General features: G+C 44.3%; 1 long non-coding RNA gene and 1 pseudogene across 1 annotated transcript in view; one reads left to right on the forward strand and one right to left on the reverse strand.

Moving 5' to 3' along the window:
- The window catches only part of LOC140188102 (uncharacterized), a 150793-nt gene that overhangs the window by 28337 nt on the left and 99396 nt on the right, over nt 1–23060 (forward strand). The window lies entirely within an intron of this gene.
- Nucleotides 10762–12109, reverse strand: LOC140188302 (modulator of apoptosis 1-like; annotated as a pseudogene).

Genomic DNA, 23060 nt, shown 5'->3' on the forward strand with positions numbered 1-23060 from the left:
ACACAAGGACAGGTAAAGACACATGGGCAGGACTCGGATAGGACTGGACTAGGCACGGACTGGACGAGGGCCTTCAGGAGCATGGAGCCTTGGACTAGAAGAGACAGGATCACGGAACACAGAGCCGGGACCCCTCCTTGGGAACAGGATGTAGGGCTGGGACTCATACACATAACACAGAGCCAGGACCCCTCCTTGGGAACAGGACATAGGGCCGGGACTCATACACAGAACACTGAACATGAAGAGATGGATCCCAACACAAGGTGGTGGCAAACAGCCGGACCCACCTAGTGAAGGCATGGACACAGAGACAGATCCCAACACTAAGTGGCAGCAAATGGCCGGACCCACCTAGTGAAGGCGTGGACACGGAGAGACAATTCCACACAACGAAAGACAGTTCCCTATCTTGACCTAACAAGGCTCCGGTCTTGCTCTGGCAGTAAAACTTCAGAGGTACAGGCAGGGTATAAAGGCAGGGTATCCAGGCTAGGTGAGCAGGCAGGGAGTCAGGCGAGGGGGGAAAAGACAGGGAGGGGGACAGAACAGTTTCTTCTTCTTCTTCTTCTTCTTCTTCTAGCAGTTGGCATCCACACTGTTGTATTACTGCCATCTTCAGGATTTATTGTCCTCCATTGTCCATTCACTTTAAAGCCGTCTTTCCAGTCCCGTCGCCCTTAAAAAACTAAACAACCATTTCCTCCCCGATCACTCTCCCCACATTCCAATAAACCTTTAACACTGTTCTCTACCAGTCCTATTTTGTGTAATTGTTGTAGCATTTGTTGCCTTCCCTGTGCAAATTTCAGGCATGAAATAAGGATATGCTCTACTGTGACATAGTTCGCAAAAACCTGTTGGATGCTTATTTATGATGGTCAGAGTACCATTAAGGTTGCTGTGCCCAATTCTCAGTCTTCTTATAATTACTTGCTCCTTCCGCTTTACTCCTCTACTTCTTCCCATATCTACTCTGTTCTGAATTGAATGTAAATGTCTTCCTTTTATTGCTCTATCCCAATGCTGCTGCCACTGTTGATTTATCCTTCTCCACACTATGCTGTTCCTCTCTGATTTTGATAGTTTAATATTGACCTCTACAGATCCTTTTTTGACTGCTGCTTTTGCCAGCGCATCTGCCATCTCATTTCCCATAATACCCGAATGTGCTGGAACCCACATGAATGCGATATTTTTGCTTTGTCTAGCCAGTCTTGAATTTGCAAACAGGATTTCATAAAGCAGATCCTGGTGACCTCTAGCTTTACCCGCTTTAACGCTTGCAAGGGCCGCCACAGAATCGCTACATATCACAATATTATTACAATCAACCTGCTCACTCCATTCTAGTGCTAACAATATGGCAAACATTTCAACTGCATATACATTCAAGCAATCAGCTGCTCTCTTGCTAATTTCCACTCGATAACTTGGTACAACAATTGCAGACCCTGTTGCACCTGTTTCTGGATCCTTTGATCCATCTGTAAAAATCTGTATACCTTTATACTTACATTCCCTATAACTATGATATTCACTGAGTATATCAGCCGGCTTATTACTGTGCTTAATCTTAAGCAATTCCAAACCTACAGAGGGATTTTCTAATATCCAGAAAGGTCTGACAGGCCACACCACACTTGGACAAAACTCTTTATTGTATAAACCCATATCTTTTGCTGTTTGCTCTCCTGCCCAGCCAAAACTTTCTTTTTGTGTCCTCTCCTTCTCCCAGCATGTCTGCAACACCCTTTTTGTAGGATGGCTATCACCATGCCCCCTTACATTAATCCAGTAATTGGCCTCCAGCTGTTTACACCGCAGCCCCAATGGCATTTCATTTGCTTCAACTTGGAGTGCCCACAGTGGGGAAGTTCTAACCGCTCCCAAGCCCACCCTGAGAGCCCGAGCTTGCACGATATCCAGTTCTGCCAGCACAGATTTTGCTGCTGACCCGTATACAATACTTCCATAGTCTAATCTTGATCTTATTAATGTTACATAAATATACTTCAGTGATGCAAAATCAGCGCCCCATTCCAATCCAGCAAGACACCTCGTGACATTTATCACATTTTTACATTTACTAACTACATATCTAACATGTTCTCTCCATGTTAATCTCAAGTCAAAACACACTCCCAAAAACAGAAAACTTTCAACTCTCTCCAGGTTACTTCCATACAGTTTCAAATTAAGTCCCCTGAACTTTTTCCCTGTAAAGAACATGGCTTTTGTCTTCTCCACTGAAAATTTAACACCCCACTTTGTCCCCCACTCTTCAACTTGATTAATTCCATCTTGCATTTTCGTAACTATATGTTCAATATTTCTCCCTCTTTTCCACAAGGTCCCATCATCTGCAAACAATGACCTCCCCACTTCCGTTGGAATATTTACAAATATATCATTTATCAAAATGGAGAATAAAGTTGGACTCACTACACTCCCCTGAGGTGTCCCGTTTTCTACAACATACTGACTTGATAGCTCTGATCCTATCTTCACCTGAATAGTTCTCCCGTTTAAAAAGTCCTTAACCCAATTGAACATCGCCCCCCCCCATTCCCATTAAATGTAGCTTGATTAGGAGGCCCCCTTTCCATAACATATCATAAGCATTCTCAACATCAAAAAAAAACTGCAACCACTGTCTCTTTATTTACTTGAGCTTTTCTTATTTCATCTTCTAGACACAACACTGGATCCATAGTCTTCCTTCCTTTCCTGAACCCACTTTGATACATAGCCACCATGCCTCTACTTTCCAAGAAGTACACTAACCCCTCATTTATCATATGTTCCATAAGTTTGCGCACATGTGACGTCAAGGCAATTGGCCTGTAGTTTTCTGGCCTGCTGGCATCTTTCCCAGGTTTCCTTATTGGAAAAATTATGGCCTCTTACCAGCTCTCTGGTATTCTCCCTTCGTCCCAGACTTTGTTATACAGAAACAGTAGTTTCTCCAGACTTCCTTCACTCAAGTGTTTTATCATAATATAACATATTTCATCTTTACCTGGCGCAGTCTTTCCTGTTTTATCTAGTGCCTTTCTTAATTCTCCCTTGCTGAAAGGGACATCCTGCACACCGTCAAGGTTAGTTTTCCTACATAAAGCCTCCATATTTTCAGCTTTTGTTCTCTCTCTATCTCTTCTTCTCTTCTCAGACAAATTATCGGAACTATGTACCATAACAAAAGTGTTTGCCAACAATCTGCCTTTTCCTTATTTGTTACTGCAGTCACATTTCCACCAACCAGAACTGGGTACCTCTACTCTCTCCTGTCCCCTCTTTTTTATCATCCCCCACACCTCTCCTACTTGAGTTGTGTTTCCGATTGAATCACAATACTTTCTCCAGTGCGTTCTTTTAGCATGTCTTATTGTCCTCCTTACTACTGCCTGAGCTTGTTTGTACTGAATCATATGTTGGAAGTTATGAGTTCTTCTAACCAGTTTAAATGCCTTATTTCTATTTCTCACTGCTTCCTTACAATTATCATCCCACCATGGTATTATTCTCTTCTTTATTCTTCCTTTACTTTTAGGAACGGATTCTAATGTAGCTGATATTATACCTTGTTTTAATATGCTGTCAAGTGTTTCTACGTCCATTCCATCACTGACCTGACTTAGATATCTATCACTTTTTTCCAGAAATTTCTCCCAATTGGCTTTCTCAAGGATCCATTTCCCACCTGTATTCTCTGTGACCAATGAAGCAGAAATATTTATCTTGCACCAGATTGGGTAATGATCACTCCCTACAGTTCCTTCTTGGTACACTAACCAATCACACGCTGATGCAATGGAGTTTGATACTAATGTAAGATCAAGCACAGATTCTTTACCTGTATTAACATCAATTTAGGCACACTAAATACTTCTCATCTAGCAGTTCCTCTATTACCCGACCATTGATGTCTGTTCTGTCACTCCCCCATAATACATTATGTCCATTAAAATCACCACACCGAACAACGTTACTACTATTCTGCCCTTTTATCTCCTCAAGCTTGTTTAACTCTAGTCTTTTGCATGGATTATAATAATTCACAATCACCAACTCTTTCCTTTCAGCCCATACTTATACTACCACATACTCTTGTTCACTTCCTACACCTAGTATTCTATAAGCAATACCTTGCTTTACATAAGTTGCACATCCTCCTCCTCCCCCCCCGTCCTGTCTCACCTTACTGCCACATAACCGTATAAAACAAAATCCAAATTAGGTTTTAACCAGGTCTCCTGGATACACACAACATCTGGCTTTTCTCTCCTCCTCGCTATAAACTGCTTGAAATCTTGTCCATTAGCAATCAGGCTTCTTACATTCCAATGAAGCAGTAAAATTATTAGTAATATCAACCCGCACATATTGTCTCTTGACTTGACTGTACCCTGAGTTCATTGTTTACTTCTTCCCATTTTAATCCTATCAAACCCAAATGGTGCTCTACAGCTTTCACAATAATCTGAATCCTTTCAGTTTTAGATTTGATCTCATAAGTTGCGTTTACCACTCCTGCTATAAAGGTTACCAATTTCTTCTTCTCTATCCATGCATTCTTCTCATCTTGCCTTTCTTTAGCTGCCACTTGCTCTTTGCTACATCCTCCCTCATTCATTTTCTTCTGTCCTGCCAGCTTGACTGCCTCAGCATATGAGACTTTTTTCCTTCACCCTTATCTGCTGCACCTCCACCTCTTTTTTCAACACTTCACATCCCCAGTCCACTACACTATGGTTACCTCCACAATTACAGCACTTTGGTCTCACTCCCTCTCCACATTTTCTGTATTCATGTTCCCCACCACACCTTGCATATCTTCTCTTTCCTTTGCACACTTTGGCCACATGCCCAAACTCCTGACAATTGAAACACCCCATAGGTTTTGATATATATTCTCTTACATTGTACCTTAGAAATTCAAAATATAACTCCTTTGGAGGCACCTTATCCTCAAATTCTACCAGAACGGTTTCAGTCTCCCTTTTCTCTGCTCCCCTTGTCATTCTTTTCACACTCTTCACTGAACTATTCCTCACCCTCAAGTTCTCCACTAACTCCTTCATATTAACACTGAGGGGAACCCCGGAGCTCACCCCTTTGCAACCATTGACCCTTTGTGCTCCAACTCTTACAACCCTGGACACTTTGACTTTCCCAAAATTAGTCATCTTCGTTGCCTCCTCCAGCTGCTCTTCAGTTTTACATCCTATCAGCAGGTTTCCATCTTCTAAAACTCTCGCATGGTTCACTTCCCCTACTTGTCCTCTAACGATTTTTGTTAGCCTAAGCAGATCGATTTTCTTTACTCCCCTTTCCCCCTCAAATCTTACCACTACATTTAACAATTTTGCCCTCAGGCCCTTGTCCTCAACTTCTCTTCCCTCACTTTCCAATCCACCTACACTAGACCCACCTCCTTTCTTTCTCTTTGGACCCCTCATCTTCCTGTTCTTAGTCCCTCTCCCCACCTCTTCCCACTCACACTCCGTGCTATTACTGTCACCATCAGTCTCCCTCCCTGCCATCCTATCGGAGTTTGCAAGGGACCGTGTACGAATATCATTCTAGACCTATACAGGCCATCAGTCAATATTCCCACAGAATGTCCCCCACAACACCAGCCCCAGGGAATCCCTGGTTTGCAGAGGTATTTATGTCTGAGCCCCATAATGAGAAACATGTGCCCACAACAGAAACGGGGGAAAACCAAAAACCCCGGAACAAGAAGCCGTGCACCAGACCGCGAACTGGAGCACGGACTTCACGGACCGGACTATGACAGTAAGTGCTGCTTGTGTACTCAGGTTTGTCTTGTCACTGGAAGGGACCGGCCTGCATCTGTGTCCACTTAACGTGTGACCTGACCCAGTGTATCAGTCAGGTCAGTACAACTGTTCGACTGCCTGGGCTACGGAACAGTCACACAATCCTCATCAGTGCGGGTCCCAAAATTGGATGCACTCATGACACTCATGGGCTTCGGTGCTTGTTACCTGCCAAGCACCTGAACTTGAATAAAGTAAGCGTGTAATCCTTCTTATTGTTCGGCATCTGCTTGTGTTGCAGTGGGAGTTGAGCCACGGGCAGGTTTGCTGCATGCCCGTTAGATCTGGAGAACTCCATTTATAGACTTGGAGATCCAATGGCTCACTATGCAAAACCCAGTGCAAGGACAATGTAGGACTCTCCATGCTCCTTGAGATCACGAGCAATGCTTCCACTGCTCGTGGCAATGCTTCAAGCGTGTCCTTGTGTACCCTTCTTGTACGTGCTGCACTGTCAACATTTTGTGCTGAGTATGACCTGTTTCTCCATTCTTCAACGTACTCAGTTATATGAATGTGGAGAGGCACTTTGTACAAAACCAATCAAAATAAATAATGGGAAACTAGTAATAAAGCAGCAGAGGGCATGATTATTTGGGTCTGAATCAAGTTTATTATCACTGACAACAGTACTGTGCAGAAGTCTTAGGCAGATGCAATATTTATACTAGGGGGCCTAACACATTTGCATAGTACTGTATTTGTCAATGTGGAGTGGAGAGCGAGTTTGTAAATCTGGTGGGAGCAAAGGATGTTGGAATGACGAGGGTGAAGTGCTGAGGGAGGGGTGTGGGACAGGTGGCAGAGAAGGAGTGCCAGGGGCAGGGGGTGGCGGGGGTGCAGACATACCCATGCCTGAGACTCCAGGTCATTTGATTCCAAGCAATTTGGTTTACTGATCATTACAGAATGTCTCCCTGTTGCCTCCCCTTTCCCTTCCTCTTTGTCACATGTACGTACATCAGAACATTGAAACACACAGTAAAATGTATCATTTTACGTCAATGACCAGCAATGTCTGAAGGATGTGCTGGGGCGGCCAGCCAGTGTCGCTACACTTCCAGCACCAACATGGCATGACCATACTCACTAATCCTAAACGTACGTCTTTAGAATATGGGAAGAAATGGGAGCTCTGGGAGGAAACCCAAATAGTCACGAGGAGCATGTACAAACTCCTTACAGACGGCAGTGGGAATGGAACCTTGATCGGTGGTCGCTGCCAATGTAAAATGATTTTGCTGACCACTACGCTACCATGCCACAAGAGTCAGGAACTGTCACCATTTTAAGGCATGAAATAGATTCATTACTGGTCAAGATATCTCAGCTTGCCACTAATGGGGATTTATGTGAAAGGCTTTTCATTAATAGCACGGGAAATTGGGTGGCCTGGTGAAGTTCTGAACCTTCAAAATATCATTTTGAATCAAATGGCTGCTCAGTGCTCTGTGCTAAATCTGGGAAATGACATTTCATATCAGCTGAAAGATGCAGCCAAAGATATTCAGCGTTTCTGCCTTGCAGCGGGTGAAACTACTGACTGCTCAGACACAGCTCAGATGGCAATATTTTGTGTTGGATCGCAAATGATTAAGGTTTACAATGGACTGGTGGGAGTGGCTTCCCTTCATGAAGGAAAACAAGCACAGTTAAGTTTATCGATTGGCAGGATAAATTTGATTCTTTGGGTTTGGAATGAGAAAAATAAGGTTAATGTTTCAACTGATGTCACCTTGTCATTGACAGAGAAACATAATGAAATGACTGCATAATTTCCAGCAGTACCCCGGTGATCAAGGAGAGGAGTATTATTCAACAGCAAAATCTGCATGGCAAAGGTCTTGGTTGCACACACATGATAAATGTTATCTCTAGGCAATTTCTATGATTGTGTGAACTTGGCCACCAACAATTTTAAACAGAGATAGAAGAAATTGATGCTGACTATGTAACGGAGTAAGGTGGCTCTGCAGGATTACAGAATTGGAAAGGGTTGTTTATTTGATTCCTTATTTCATCATGACATGTGTAACGCTCAGCAATATTGACTGGTATTTCTCCAGGGAAAACCCCGTCTGCCGCCCACCTTGTCTCCCGGTTGTGTCGGTTGCTGTACAACTGCCACCGGATTCAGCTTCAAACATCAATCATCAGCCAGCACACAGTGTACGTTTTACCAATTACACTTTATAGATATTACTAAATCTATGAGATTAATAGAAGTTCAATAGAAAAAAGGAATGGAAAAGGCACCATTCTTATCAAAGTTCAGTTTCTTCGTGCACAAGTTGGAGCTCGGGGACCTCTTCGGGACCACTCCGACCCCTGCGACTCGCAGCTCGGGACACCCGGAGTGATCAATCTGAGCTTTCCCCGCACGTCCGTCATCCTCACGGTCTCTCCTCCGACTCCCCACCAAAACCCCCGGTTCCCAGCCATATGAGACAGCATATTACCCCAAGAAAGAATAACATGGACATCTATTGGTTCATTTACTCTATTATCTGTTATAACCCAAGCAAAGTGCTAGCTAGAGACTTTCCCAGCATTTAACATAACAAAAAAGCCATTTTAATTAACATACGCAGTAACATAAAAGAAGAAACCCCTTACACTCTCCCCCCACCAAATAAAAGTCATGCCCTCATGACATTAACAGAGTTCACCATTGCTCCTTGCAAAACACAAAACCCAACCCAGGTGCATAAAGCAGTGACATAACTTCCCAGGGCAATAGAGATCGCACCCTGTTCTCCCAGCGCTGTATAGGTCAACCTCTCCGGGAGGTGCCTACTTCTCTGAGACCTCTGTACCTCCTCTGCCGACCCTTCCTGCTCAGACACCACAAGTGACACCCTGGGCCTACCTGTCGGACCCTCACCCTCACTGGGACCCCTCGGCACCTGTGAGCCCTCTGCCTCGGGTTCTGGTTCCGCCCTCTCTTCCCCCAATGCTGGCTGTATTTCAGGCGGCTCCTCAACACCCCCCCTCCTCTCACCTAACTCAGTGGGGGAAGGGCCAGGAGCTTCTTCTTCTGGTACCGGGGAATTAACGAACGGAAACAGGTGCCTCATGTCCGAATCATTGTCTTCCGATGACGTATCCCTTTTCGAGGTGGGGACTGGCCCCACCTCTTTCACAGTGGGTTCTTCCCTTGCCCCGCGCCCTCGCAGAGTCCTCGCACTAGGCGTAAACCCCCATTTGAGCTCTTGGTCTACCTGCACCTCTGCCGCACATCTTCCACATCTGCTGGGGCTAGCCGCTGCGACCTTTCTCAAAACGGGGTGTCACTTGTCACCTGGATAGTGTGCCAAGTGCTCTTGGAACAGCCCACGTCAAACTTGCCCTGAGAAAAGACATCCTCTAGTTTCAGCATCTTCTCCAGCAGCCTTCTCTTACATTCCGGCGGCACAGGGGAATCTTTAAAATTAAAGGCCTCCTCAGTCAGCCGCCCCCTGTTCTCCAATCGTTTTCCTCCAGTGGGCTTCACAGGGGCACTAGACATCACCGTCACCGGGAACAAGTGCGCGAGGGGCATCCCGTGCTTAACGGTGATCTCTCTCTCCGTTGTGTTCCTTACAATCACCCCCATCCGGCGTGCCTGTACAACCGAGGGCCTCTGCAATTCAGGTCTCACTAGCACCCCAGCCGGGAACCAGGACTGCCCCTCAAGTTCTTCTGGGGCGTCTACTAACAGGGCCTCGACTGTTGATACTCTGGGGAATCTGGGGGTCCCCATCACTAGTGCCACCTCCCCTGGCCGTATCACTTTAGGCCTCACCTGAGTACACCACACCGTCCCTCGTTTGAACTCAGGATCCAGCCCCTGGGGGTCTCCCACTTCTTCGAACATTGCTCGAAACACTGGGTGTACCGAGAGAGTCTCCAGAAAGTTCTCCCCCGCCTTCTCCTTACAGGTTCCCAGGAGCTGTCGCACAAGAGGGGAGTTAGTCCCCACCAGCAGAGCAGTGCCACCTGTTTCCACCGGGTCCGGACAAACCAACACTAACGTCTCAACGGCTTCCGACACCCCCACATCGCCCTCTGAGAATTCCAATCTTACTGACAGGCACCCATTGTACGGGTAATCACCGTCACTTATGCCCCAAATCTCCAGTGCATTAAATGGGGTTACTGGCAAATGCTTTAGATATTTGTTGTAGAATGACTGGTACAATAAGGTAACCTGCGATCCTGTGTCAAGGATGGCTCTTGCAAAGATTCCCTCTATCCGTAGGGGCACGCTGGAACGGGGTCCCACCAGTCCATCTGGAATAAGGGCTTGTGCTTTCGGGGCTCCCATGGCAGATTTCTGGGAACGTGTTCCTCCTGAGACTACTGTCTGTTCCCTCATTGAGTCTCTCCTAAGGCCTGATTTATACTTCTGCATTAACTGGAAGCCGTAACCTACGCAAGTGGCCTACGTGCGTTGTGAGCATTTATACTTGTGCGTTGGTGTGTCTGCATCGCTCTGCAATTCACGTATGTCACGCATGCGCACACGCCTGCCCGCGCAAAGCTTCATGGTCATGGTAGTCTTTCTCCGGGTAAACAAGACACAAGTGTCTTTTTTCGTAAAAGAGAAATGTGTCCTCCATAATTTTGGAGGTCTGTAAAGCTTTATGGAAAGCATTGCAGCCAGAGTTCCTTCAGCCGCCCAATGGGAAGATATTGCAGCGTAGGATAAAATGCGATGCTACCAAGCGGACCAATCACAGCTGTTGCATTCTGCGTTGCCGCGACGTGTGGTTACATTTTGAGAGAGGTGTGCGTTGCAGCAACGCAGGCTCTCGCGTAGGGTTCCGTGTCGGCTTTGCGTAGGGTTTGCGGCGACGCGGTACTTACGGCGACGCATTGACGCAGAAGTATAAATTAGGCTTAAGTTTCCTGACACCTCTCCCTTCTTAGTGGCCTAGGGGTTTCTCTCCCCGGGGGCGCCTTGTCTCTCACAATCCCTCCGAAAATGACCCGCTTCCTCATAGCTGTAGCACACCCCCGGCCACTCACATTCCCGCTGGAAATGCCCCTCTTTCCCACAGTTATAGCACACACTACCCGCCGCTCCTCTCCTCCTGGGACACTCCCCACTCCCAGCCCATGGTGCGAGCCATCCCCCAAAGGGGGTACTCTCCCTGTCCATCCCCTCAAGCAGGGGGGTCCCTTCCCCCCGGGGACCCCTTGGGTTTCTCGGTTCTCAACTCAGCTACCACCTCCTGAACCGTTGAGGACCGACCCCGGTGGCCCGAGTCCCTTTTCCGGCCCTAAACGCTCTCCTCCTCTCGCACCTCTCTAATCAGCTGCCCGAATGATGGAGGGGGTCTCCTTTTATAGGACTGCCAGAGACTCCAAACCACCTTGTCCTCCTCCAGGGAACCACTAAATATCTGACTCATCCTCAACCTCGCCACTTCGTCTGCCTTCACTACCCCTCGGCGCCGCAACCCAGTGAGCATTCTCTCCAGCCGAAAAATGTATTCTGAGAGCTTTTCCCCTCTACCCTGCCCCATGTGGTGAAACTCCACTAAAAGTTCACAGGGATCTCCTGACTTTCAAAACGCTCCCTCCAAGGCGTCCAGATACTCTGCCAGGGAAGCCGAGGGCCATTCCGCCCTCAGCTCCCGGACTACACCGGCCACCCCTCCCCTCAATCTTTCCACCAATCGCTGTCTCTTTCCCTCATCCGAACCTAGCTGCGCCTCTAACAACTGGGACGTATTTTTGATCCATGTGTCATAGTCGACCTCCCCGTCCGGGGTAGGCGTGGCTGCTGAGAAAATTTTCAGCTTTGGGCGGGGTTCCTCAGCCCTTCTCACCAGGGAGGTAATGGTGGCTGCTAACTTTGAGGTCTCACCCCTAGTTGGGGAACGGGGCCTGGCCAAGCCTTCCCACTCTAACCCTCCACCACTGGCTACTGGCACCTCCCCTGGGGCCTCATCTAGCTCCTCCTCCGGTATCTCCTCACTTTGTTCCTCCAGGAGGGTGTGGAGGCCCCACGGCCCTGCTTCCCCCTGGATTCTGCCGGTTGCTGGCAGTTCCAACGTCGGGATGTCAGCACTCGTCTGAACCAACACCCAGTTAGTTTCCACTTCTTTACCGCACCTTCTAGCTACCAGTTCTACCTGCCCTATACCTTTGATCAAACTCAACCCTCGCACTAGTACATCTCCTGAAATACGGAAATCCACCCCACTTAACACGCACGCATGATTCACCAGTACATACTCTAACTCACACCAGCTTACAATCTTATCTCAATCCATCTTCGCACTACTTAACGTGGCGACTTATACAGCTTTACTGAAAATCCAATCCCGGATGAGCCCCCACAACTGTAACGCTCAGCGATATTGGCTCATATTTCTCCAGGGGAAACCCTGTCCGGCGCCCACCTTATCTCCCGGTTGTGTCGGTTGCTGTACAACTGCCACCTGATTCAGCTTCAAACATCAATCATCAGCCAGCACACAATGTACGTTTTACCAATTACACTTTATAGATATTACTAAGTCTATGAGATTAATAGAAGTTCAGTACAAAAAAGGAATGGAAAAGGTGCCGGACTTATCAAAGTTCAGTTTCTTCGTGCACACGTTGGAGCTTGGGGACCTCTTCGGGACCACTCTGACCCCTTCGACTCGCAGCTCGGGACCACCCGGAGTGATCAATCTGAGCTTTCCCCGCACGTCCGTTGTCCTCACGATCTCTCCTCCAACTCCCCGCCAAAACCCCCTGGTTTCCAGCCATATGAGACAGCATATCACCCCAAGAAAGAATAACATGGACACCTATTGGTTCATTTACTCTGTTATTTGTTATAACCCAAGCAAAGTGCTAGCTAGAGACTTTCCCAGCATTTAACATAACAAAGAAGCCATTTTGATTATCATACGCAGTAACGTAAAAGAAGAAACCCCTTACACATGGAATGAGATAGTTCAGCCTATCAAGTCTCTGCAGCCTCATAAAGCAATCCCATCCCTCCACTAATTTTCCTTATAATCAACCCTCCTCTCTTCCCCATCCAGTCCCCTTAGATTCTACCACTCATCTGCTCGAAGAAAATTAATTTATCAGTCTGCATGTCATTAGGATGCTGAAAAGACATAAAGTACAACATAGGAACAGGCCCTTCAGCCCACTATATACATGCTAACAAGAATGCCAAATTAATATAATCCCATCCGTCTGCATGTGGTCGGAATCCCTTTATTCCCTCTATATCTGTCTAACAGTCTTTCAAATATTGCTGTTGTAACTATCCAGCACTTCCACCCTGGGGTAAAGATTCTATCTACCCATTCTATGCCTTTCATAATTCTATCATGCCACCGCCCCCCCCAACTTCTGATGCTCTAGGCCAGGGGTTCCAAACTTGGGGTCGATGGGCCCCTCAGTTAATGGTAGGGGTCCATGGCATAAAAAGTTTGGCAACTCCTCCTTTAGAGAAATCAATTCAAGTTTATCCAACCTTTTCTTATAAACTAATACACTCAAATCTAGATAACCTTCTGGTAGACCTCTTCTGTACACTCTCCAAAGCACCAATACCCTTCTTATTGTGCAGCAAGCAGAATTATACAAATTACTCTAACTATGGCCTAAACATTGTTTTATACAGTTTTAAGATCAAGAAATTTATATTCCATATCCCAACTGATGAAAGCTAGTGTGCATGTGCCTTCTTTACCAACCTATCTACTTGTGTTTCCACTTTCAGGAAGCTGTGGACTTGTACCCCAAGATTTCTTGTACATCAATATTTCAAAGGGTCCTGCAACTTTACTATATACTTTCCTCCTGCACTTGACTTCCCATAATGCAGTTCCTCACACTTGCCTAGACTAAACACCATCTGCCATTTCTCTGCCCACTTTCCAACTGATTTATATTTTGTATCTTCTGACAACCTTCCTCACTATTCACAACTCCAATTGTTGTGCTATTTGCAAATTTAATAATCAAACCATCAACATTTTCATCCAAATCAGTAATATATATTTTTCTGAGGTCCTTTGTTGGTCAAGGACGACCATGGATTTTGCGTGTCAGCTGTCATTGTGATATGCAAGCCAGGGTAGTACAATATGCAGAGCAAGCTGTAGCAATATATATTACATGATACATATTACATATACATCTATATCAATATTGCATATGTAAATTATACGTATCATTTGGATCTCGTTTTCCTCTCTGACCTTACTGTCCATCCTCATGATTTGAATGCTCATAGGAAATTAACACTTATGTTTGAACTCAATAGGAACTCACTTCTCTTCAGAGTAGACTGAAACCATTCTATACACTGGTCTAGCAAGTAATTGTAGATGCTTTCTAAGCAACTTGGCTTATTAGGGAAGAAAATCGGTGAAGTTTTCCATTTTTACTTTATTCATTCATGGGATACAACCATTTCTACACAAGAGTGGGGAGGAGAAGATGGTGGCGCGACGCAGCGCGCACGGCCGCTCCAAAATGATATCGTATTTGTTAGGTAGGTACCGCGAACAATCCTGATTTGATGGAGACAGATGTGAGAAGCACAGAGGAACATCTGGAGAAACTTCTGAAACGCCTGCTTCGCTGCCACTGCTACTGTGCGATTGGGAATCTCCGGAGCCGAAGGCCCCAAATCCTCGGCTTTGCCTATTGTCTGTTGCCGGGGCCGGGGTTGAAGTGCTCGGCAGAGATGGTGCTCGATGCTCGGTGACGGAGGGCTGGTCGGAGGCTCAAAGTTTTCGGACGGACTCAAGAGTCGGCTGTGGTCGGGTGCTTCCAGGATGCTGCATAGGCAAGTTTGCGACGCTGGAGGTTCATGGCAGGAAGAGAGTTTCTCTTCCTTCTACCGTCTGCATGAGATGTTGGGACTTTCGAGAGACTTGGAGACTTTTTTTTACCGTGCCCATGGTCTGTTCTTTATCAAATTACGGTATTGCTTTGCACTGTTGTAACTATATGCTATAATTATGTGAGTTTTGTTGGTTTTTTAGTCTTGGTTTGTGTTGTGTTTCTGTGATATCATTCTGGAGGAACATTGTATCATTTCTTAATGCATGCATTACTAAATGACAATAAAAGAGGATTGCGTGTCCTCATAATCTAAATCTAAATCTAAATCTAAATCTTGCGAGTTCAGAATTTAGAGGTCATCCTTAATTGCTCTTGACACAGTGTTAGTGAGCTATCTTCAGCCCTTCAGCTGCTCCCATATGTTCTGCTGGATGCTAGTTGTAAACTGACCTGGCATTCACAATATTGTTATTCTTCAAAGTGTTGACATACTTGAGTCATTCCCATCACAGGTAGTTTCTGGAGTAAAACTTATTGGTGGTTAAATTATATTTTCTTCTTATGAAGCCATTTAAGATTGAGAGTGATGTATTTCCATTCCTGTTCAGTGCGTTCTCAGTTGATGAGAGAAGGTGGGACTCCCAAACTACCACAGATGAAATGGTAGGGGCTGTTTGATGGGACAGGAAGATGGGTAGTTTCAGAAGTGGTGCATTTCTTCAGTCACTAATGCAGAAGCTTCTGTGTGCTGCTGATGTACAGACTTACAGTCCTTAATGTCATCCTAAACACGTTGTCTCCATATTGCCATTAAAGAGACCTGACGTGGATTAGGAGATTGTTCTATCGAGCACCTTCACTCTGTCCGCCACAATATTTTCTGGTGCTCATCCATTTTATTCTACTTCCCATTTCCATTCCAACTTAACCACGGCTTCCTCTACTGTTACGATGAGGCCACTCTCAAGTTGGAGGAGTAAAATATCATATTCTATCTAGGTAGCCTCCAACCAGAAGGTACAGACATAGAGAAATCGATGTCTGTGCCTTCTGGTTGGAGGCTGCCCATCATCTCCCTGTGGTGTCCCTCTTCCTCCACTTTCTCCCATGGACCACTCTTCACTCCTACCAAATTCTTTCTTCTTCAGTCTTTACCTCTTCTATCTATTACCTTCTAGCTTCTCATTTCATCTGCCTTCCCCACTCATTCACCTCCCCCCTCACCTGGTTTCACTTGCGCTCCTTCCCCTCCCTCCACCTTCATGTTCTCATTTCTTCCGCTTTCCTTTCCAGTCCTGATAAAGGATATTGGCCCAAAATGTCAACTCTTTATTTCTCTCCAAAGATGCTACCTGACCTGCTGAGTACCTCCAGCATTTTATGTCTGTTTTTCCATATTGAGTAACCAGACTGCAAGGACTCCCATAGGTCAGTGAGGATGTTGCATTTTATTAAAGAGACTTTGAGAACATCCTTGAATCATTTCCACTGTCTACTGTAGCTGGAGTCCCTTGCAGTGATGGAGTTTAGAATAAAATGTCTGTTTTGGAGGTTGGTTACCAACCATGCATATAACTTGCTCTGCCTATTGGTTGTGATTGAGTATAAGCTGGGACTCAGTGCTAAAGGATCTTGGATTGGGAAAGCATGCTTATATTGGTTTTCTTATCCTGGTAGCAGATTTTGAGATGTTTTCTAGTTTTTTGAGATGCTTGCCAAATTTAAATCTGTTTCACAAATCTTGCTTGATTGGCAGTCAGTGGCTTTTCTGAGGTCAGGGAAGGCTACATATGATGGTTCATGCTGCTCCCTGTTAGATTTCCAATTCCCTAGATACGGTTATGATCATGGCTGCTCTTGTCATGTCCTTCTTTTACCTGATGCAGCAGATGAAGTTGACAGTTTGTAACTGAAGTTTCTCCTCTTTCTAGCAAAACACTGTGGGCTTTGTTGCCACAGATAGCTGTGGAGGCCAAGTCATTTGGGTACATTTAAAGCAGAGGGTGACAGATTCTTAGTAAGAGCATCAAAGTTTACAGGCAAAAGGCAGGACAATGAGATTGAGACAGCAAAATAAAACAGCCATGATAGAATGGTGGAACAGACTCAATGGGCCAAACAATCTAATTCTACTCTTATGGTCTGTTCCTCAGGCCTTGATGTTTATCAGATGGCATTTAGCTTTTTTAAAAAATTTCTACTTGGTCATTGAGAGTCTGCTGTGGCATAGAATCAAGGGCTCACATCAAAGATAGAGTCATAGTTAGGGAGTTCTTCAAAGTGTTCCAGTGGGTTCTCACTGGCTTTCTGTTCTTAATAGCTTCACATCTGTTCTTGGCTCTCCTTGTGTATTTGGAACACAGATAGACTTGATGGAGCTGATGTGTCATGGTTATAAACAAGTTCCTTGCCTTTCTATCATGTAACATCTGCTCTTTAAGGATTTGTTTTCTGTTGAATCTTGGCCCGTAGATTGGTTTCTTTTTCCATGAGGCATGTTAGAGTTTCCAATCCAAGAATGTTTTGAGTTTAAGAATCAAGCAGCTTCTAGATTTCCTGGTTATTCTCATAAAGGCAGTCCTTCTGTTTTCTAGTAAAGAAGGCAAGAATTCAAAGTTCAATATAAGTTAAGAGTCTCCACACAGGTTCTGATTATGGCGGACATCTGAGCAGACAAGGCTCTGAGGTGCTGTCTGGGTAGAACTTCCTTTCAAGGATCCTTGAGACCTCCAACTTTGATTTTCTATAATAAAGAGAGTGATGGGATATTGGAAAAGTTTAAATTAAGTAACCAAAGGAACAATATTGGGATCACAGTAAATGATTAATCCATTCCTTTCTGATTTAGTTACTCTCTTCAACCTGGGTTATGCATCTTACCAATGATTTATATTATTGAAAAGTAAAGATAACTTTCTAAACACGAGAAAATGGGTTGATATAATAATCTTTTTCAAAAGGTATGTGGAATTGGCTTCAACATTGAGTAGGCAGGCTGAATGTTTTTAGTTTTTTTGCATTTACAGGAGGAATTTTGTAAGGTGCAAATATAAAATTAAACTTTAGCACAGCACAATGGAACAGCAAGGTTTTAAAATGTGCTTTTTTACATTCTTAGATTCTAAGAAAACCTGCTTTTAGATTCACCGTACATTAGCCATTGAACATTGAAAATTAAATGGCAAGGTTTTACTTGTAGGTTCAGCTCTCTTCAGAAGTAAATGGGAATTTAGTTCATACTTTCAAGTTCTATATGTGGACCAGGGGTTTACCTAATACTGGTGGGATGTGCAGAATTTAAATTATTTTGCAAGGACTGGAGGATGTGTGTTGGAGTTCGGAGTTCAGTTCCAGTGTCCTCTGTAAGAAGCTTGTATGCCCTTCCTGGGAGCATGTGGGTTTCCTCTGGGTGCTCCAGTCTCCTCCCACAGTTAGTTGGTAGATTAACTGGTCATTGTAAACTCCTGTGAACAGGCTAGGATTAAATCTGTGGGTTGCTGGGAGATGTGACTCGCTGGGCTAAAAGGGCCCATACCACACTGTATCTCTAACTAAGTAAATAAGTAAATATCAAATGCATGTTATTTGTCAGTTTGTTTTTTTTCCCCAACAAAGGAATCGATATTTTGTCCATTACGCAATCCATCTATATTTTAATTTATGGATATATTAAAAGTGGGAAAGGCTCAGTTTTGGGTTTGTTCATAATTGTGTCAGCAGAGGTTCAATCTGCTGAGGAAAAATGAATAAATTCATGAGCGAAAGGTTTACATGTGCAATCTCATTTACCAAAAGAGAGAAAGCTCAAAATTTTGATGAGGTTATAACAGCTCGGAGTATGAGGGAAGTTAGCCGTGTATCCGAACAAAACCCAGTGCAGATTGAAACTGATTTGAAAGTCTTTCATTGCAAAATGTGGTGAAATTGATTCACAGTTGCAGAAGGAACATGTCATGAAGAATCAGATATGTTCAAATAAAAGAAGCCCTTTAGAATTTTACCCGGTATATTCTGGTGTTTGGACCAAAGGCAAATGGATCTTTAAAGGAGAAATTTGTAATTTCTAACATCTTGGCTTCAATGCTTTAAGAATGCCAATGTTTTGAAATATTCTGTTTTACTAATAGATCCCTAATCTTGCTTTCTTTAAATAGGTAATCTGAAGGAACAGGTCCAAACCAATGTGTGCTGTGAATGGAGGGTGTAAATTAAAAGATCCATTCAGCTCAATTTGCAGGCTACTAATGTGTCAGGTGAATCTTCTTTCTCGGCATTTCCTTGATGATTTGCTACCACTGGTTTTGTGAACTTTGAGATGACTGAGGCAAATGCAGGAATTAAGTACCCAAGTGGGGTGATCAGGGAGTGGGGGAGGGTAACCTTGGGCGAAGTGTGCTACTGAAACATGGATTAGAAGTTCTCAACAGCATTCTGAATGTTGGCCAAATCATGGGTGGTGTTGAGTCACTGTATGTGCATGAGGTACAACATTGGGTTGAGATGTACTGTAATAACAAAGTCACATTCCCCGCCAACAAAACCAAGGAGTTACTTTTTGACCAGAAAGGGGAAGTCAAGAGCTTTGTGCTATCTGTCACTGAACAGATGAACAGAGTCAGTAACTTCGAGAGTGTTACCATATAGGCTCAGCTGACCTGGGCCCAGCACATAGAACATAAACACAAAGAAGGCATGCCAGTGCCTTTACTTTCTTTGAAGCTTGAGGAAGTTTGGCATGTCACCAAATATTCTAACAAGACTCTCCAGGTGCATTGTTGAAAGTTTCCTGACTGGCTCATGGCCAGGCACAGAAACTCCAATGCACAGAAATGCAAAAGTCTGCCTGGTGCAGTGGATACAGCCAGGCCCATCATGGGCACAGGCCTCTCCATTTTTGACAAACTATACAGGGGGCATTGCATCAGAAAGGCAGCATCTATCTTCAAGGACTTCCACCATTTGGGTCATGTCCTCTTCTTACTGATTCTGGGTGGGATATACAGAAGTCTGAAGTCCCACAGATTTCAGGAACAGCTACTTTCCTACAAACATCAGTTTCTTGAAACTGCCTGCACAACCCTAGCAATGTCTACCTTGGCAATGGAACACTACAGACCACCTCTTGCACTCCATGGACTTGCCTCTGTGACTTTTTTTTTGCAAAGGTATCTTGTTTTGGGCTGTCTTTTATTTTCTCTTCACTGTCTTGTAGAATATATGTGTAATCTGTATTCTTGTCTGAACCATGCGCAAGCAAGTATCTCATCATACCTCGCTGTACTTGTGCACCTAGCATAAATGCAGAGTGACTTGACTTGACTCTTCCCTACTTTAAGTGGTCGAGGGCTAGGGGTTCCCTGCAGTTAGTGTGAAAGGTGCATTTCTTCCACGAGCTACCGAGCATGAACTTGGACATTTTCTTCTGCTCAGCTGCTAATCACTTCCAGTAACAGAGCATGGAATAGAATGAAAAGATATCCCAGTGATGACCTTGGCTCAGAATATCCACCATACATTTGCTCCTGACCTGCTAGTATCTCCAACAGTTTGTTTTTGTTTACACTGGGTTAAAGAGCATCTGCAGTCTCTTTTGTCTCTCTTAGAAAGTGTCTGTTTCAGGAGTCAGGTGTCAGGTATGTGGTCAATATGGCCTGTCCGCTGGAGCTAACTGAACGCAACGGGGCGTCTGTGTTGGGAATGTTGCCCTAGAAAGGGCGCTGACATTGGTCCATTTGTCCTTCTAATCCAGTTGGAAGATTCTGTAGAGATGTCGGTGTTTGTATCCTTCCATAGCTTTCTGAGGAACCGATGATTATACTTAGCATGAAAAGTTAGTGCTACCATGGGCCACTTCAGTTTAATGGCTGGATAAACTGAGATTTTCTGATTTACGATAGTGTGAAACTGGGAGGATATATTATGTTTTGTAACTTCAAAACATTAAAACTAATTCAAAAGAAGGCACGGGTCTGAGATGTGAGTCTAACTTCATGTTTACTTTAAGTGAGGAGCGCATGTAGAAACATGATGATGTATGCAATTCCTGTGTTTTTACATAACCTGTAATTATGTAAACAAATTAGAATGTTGTGTGCGGGGAGGGGGTTTGGGGGTTATGTTCTGTTAGTTTTTTTCTGTGGGGGTGGGGTTGATTTTTAGGGGGGTCAATATTCCAGTTCTGTTTTGTGTGTATGTGGGGGGCGGGGTTGATGATCAGGATGTCATTCTTTTTTGTATGAGAAGGGGTGGGTTTGATGTTTCTCTCTGAACGACTTTCACATTCTTTCTTTGTTTCGTGGCTATCTGGAGAAGACAAATTTCAGAGTTGTATATGGATACATGCTCTGATAATAAATGAACCCTTGAACCTTTGAATGATAAACTAGATTCAATGTGCTATAGCCTGCTTCTGTTTCTAGCATGTTTAGAAAAAAGGCCATTTGGCCTTCTGCAGAGTCCCCCACATAATCCCACATCACCTATCCCTATCTGGCTATCCTTCAATACCTCATCCCCTCTCATTCTCAGCTGGCATTCCCTAAAGGCACCTTTGCTATTTACCACAGCCATTAGACATTGGAAGCAAATCTGGTATTCTCACCACTCTTAGAAGAATGAAGATATTGATGAGTTACCTTATTAGATGCTGTGACTACCTTTCATTCACCATGTTTTCTGGATTCCATTGCTCTCCCAAACCAAGTATGTAAACTTCATCAAATTCTCATGCCATCCTGCACATTTTGGCAGATCAAGAAAGTTGATATGTTGACAACATCATTAAGCAATCGGTAAAAGGACTAAGTGTCAATGACATCCTCATCAATTTTGTTTTACCAAATTCAATTGATTCAGGCCCTAATTCCTTGGTAAATTCACCACACCTTCTTGGAACAGTAGCAATTATGGTTCAAAATTTTAAAAAAATGCAGATGCTGAAAATTTGAAGGAATTAAATAATTTCTAATAAAAGGTCATTAACCTGAAACATTAATTCTGTTTGCCTCTTGATTGTTACAAGGTTATTTGATTTGCTAAAGTGTTGGAACATGTTCAAACCAATGCATCTAATTTTGTCTCAAACAGAAATACATGTATAATGGGTATTTACCAGCGATTTAAAACCAGTTTTAAAATAGTTATAAAGTCACGATTTCTGATTTTTTTAAAAATCTGCTTGCCATCTGCACCACTAATGTTTTTGAAGTAGTTATACAATTTCTGCCTCTGAGTTTGCCACATCCTCAACTGAAATATACTTTTTTTTCATTGCTATTCAGATGAAAACCAAATCTTCTTCCCTCTGCCTTTTCACATTTGATATTTTCTCACAACATGGCAGGAGGCTGTTCAGTCCATCAAGTATATTCTGGCTGTCAGAGAAATCTATTCTGCCACTTAGTTCCCTGAAACCCATTCTCTCCCATTTGCATATTAACTCCATCCTGATTCTCCTACGAACTATCTGCACTAATGGAAATTTACAATAATCAATTAACCAGCACAATTTCCGAAGATAGTCATAGAGTACAACAGCACAGAAACCAGTTCTTTGACCCATCCAGTCCATGCTGAGCTGTTATTCTGTCCAGTCACATCGACCTGCTCCTGGACCATAGCCATCCATATCTCCCACCCATGTACTTATCCAAACATCTCTTAAATGTTGTAATCAAATCCCCATCTATTCACCACTTCTACTGGTAGTTTGTTCCACACTCATATCACCCTCTGAGTGAAAAAGGAGCCCCCTCAAGTTCCCCTTAAATATTTCATCTTTCATCCTTAACCTATGACCTTTAGTTCCAGTTTCACCCAACTAAGTGGAAAAAGCTACTTGCATTAAGCACTATCTGTATCTCCCATGATTTTGGATGGTGGTTGTCCATCATGTCCAATGATGACAGGGACCTTGTGTGGGGAGATTTCAAAGTGGGAAAGTTGTTGCACTGTGGCAGTTTCACTCTCTTGACCTCAGAGGTCCGGGTCCAGTGGTATGAATAAGCATCACAAACGGAGGTCTTCCTCGTTTTCAGTGGATGACCATGACATCTTCTGTGCCCTTTCATGCCCCTCGTTCTCCATGGAGCATTGCAGTACGGCATTCCTGGCCATTGGATCTCACTGTAGGTCTCATCTGCCCAGTCTGCCAGAGCTGACTTCACATGGTAGGGCAGGCATGTCACTATCTCGCTAGGGTATGAGGCTGCCAGGTACTCTTACATGGATTAGCCCATCTGTTGAAGCAATATGCTGGGGTGTGGCTGTTGTTGCGGGCAAGCAGCAACTTGGAGCCACAGGTGAGAGCTGAGTGCCCGGTGGGGACCAAAGGTGAGTGATCTGCCCCAGCATGGACAAGATAAGCTTCTTCCTCAGAAGTGCTACTCTCTGCACACCCCAGACACCTCAATAATAATATAT

This window comes from Mobula birostris, chromosome 26 (assembly GCF_030028105.1).
Source record: "Mobula birostris isolate sMobBir1 chromosome 26, sMobBir1.hap1, whole genome shotgun sequence".
Lineage (NCBI taxonomy): Eukaryota > Metazoa > Chordata > Chondrichthyes > Myliobatiformes > Myliobatidae > Mobula > Mobula birostris.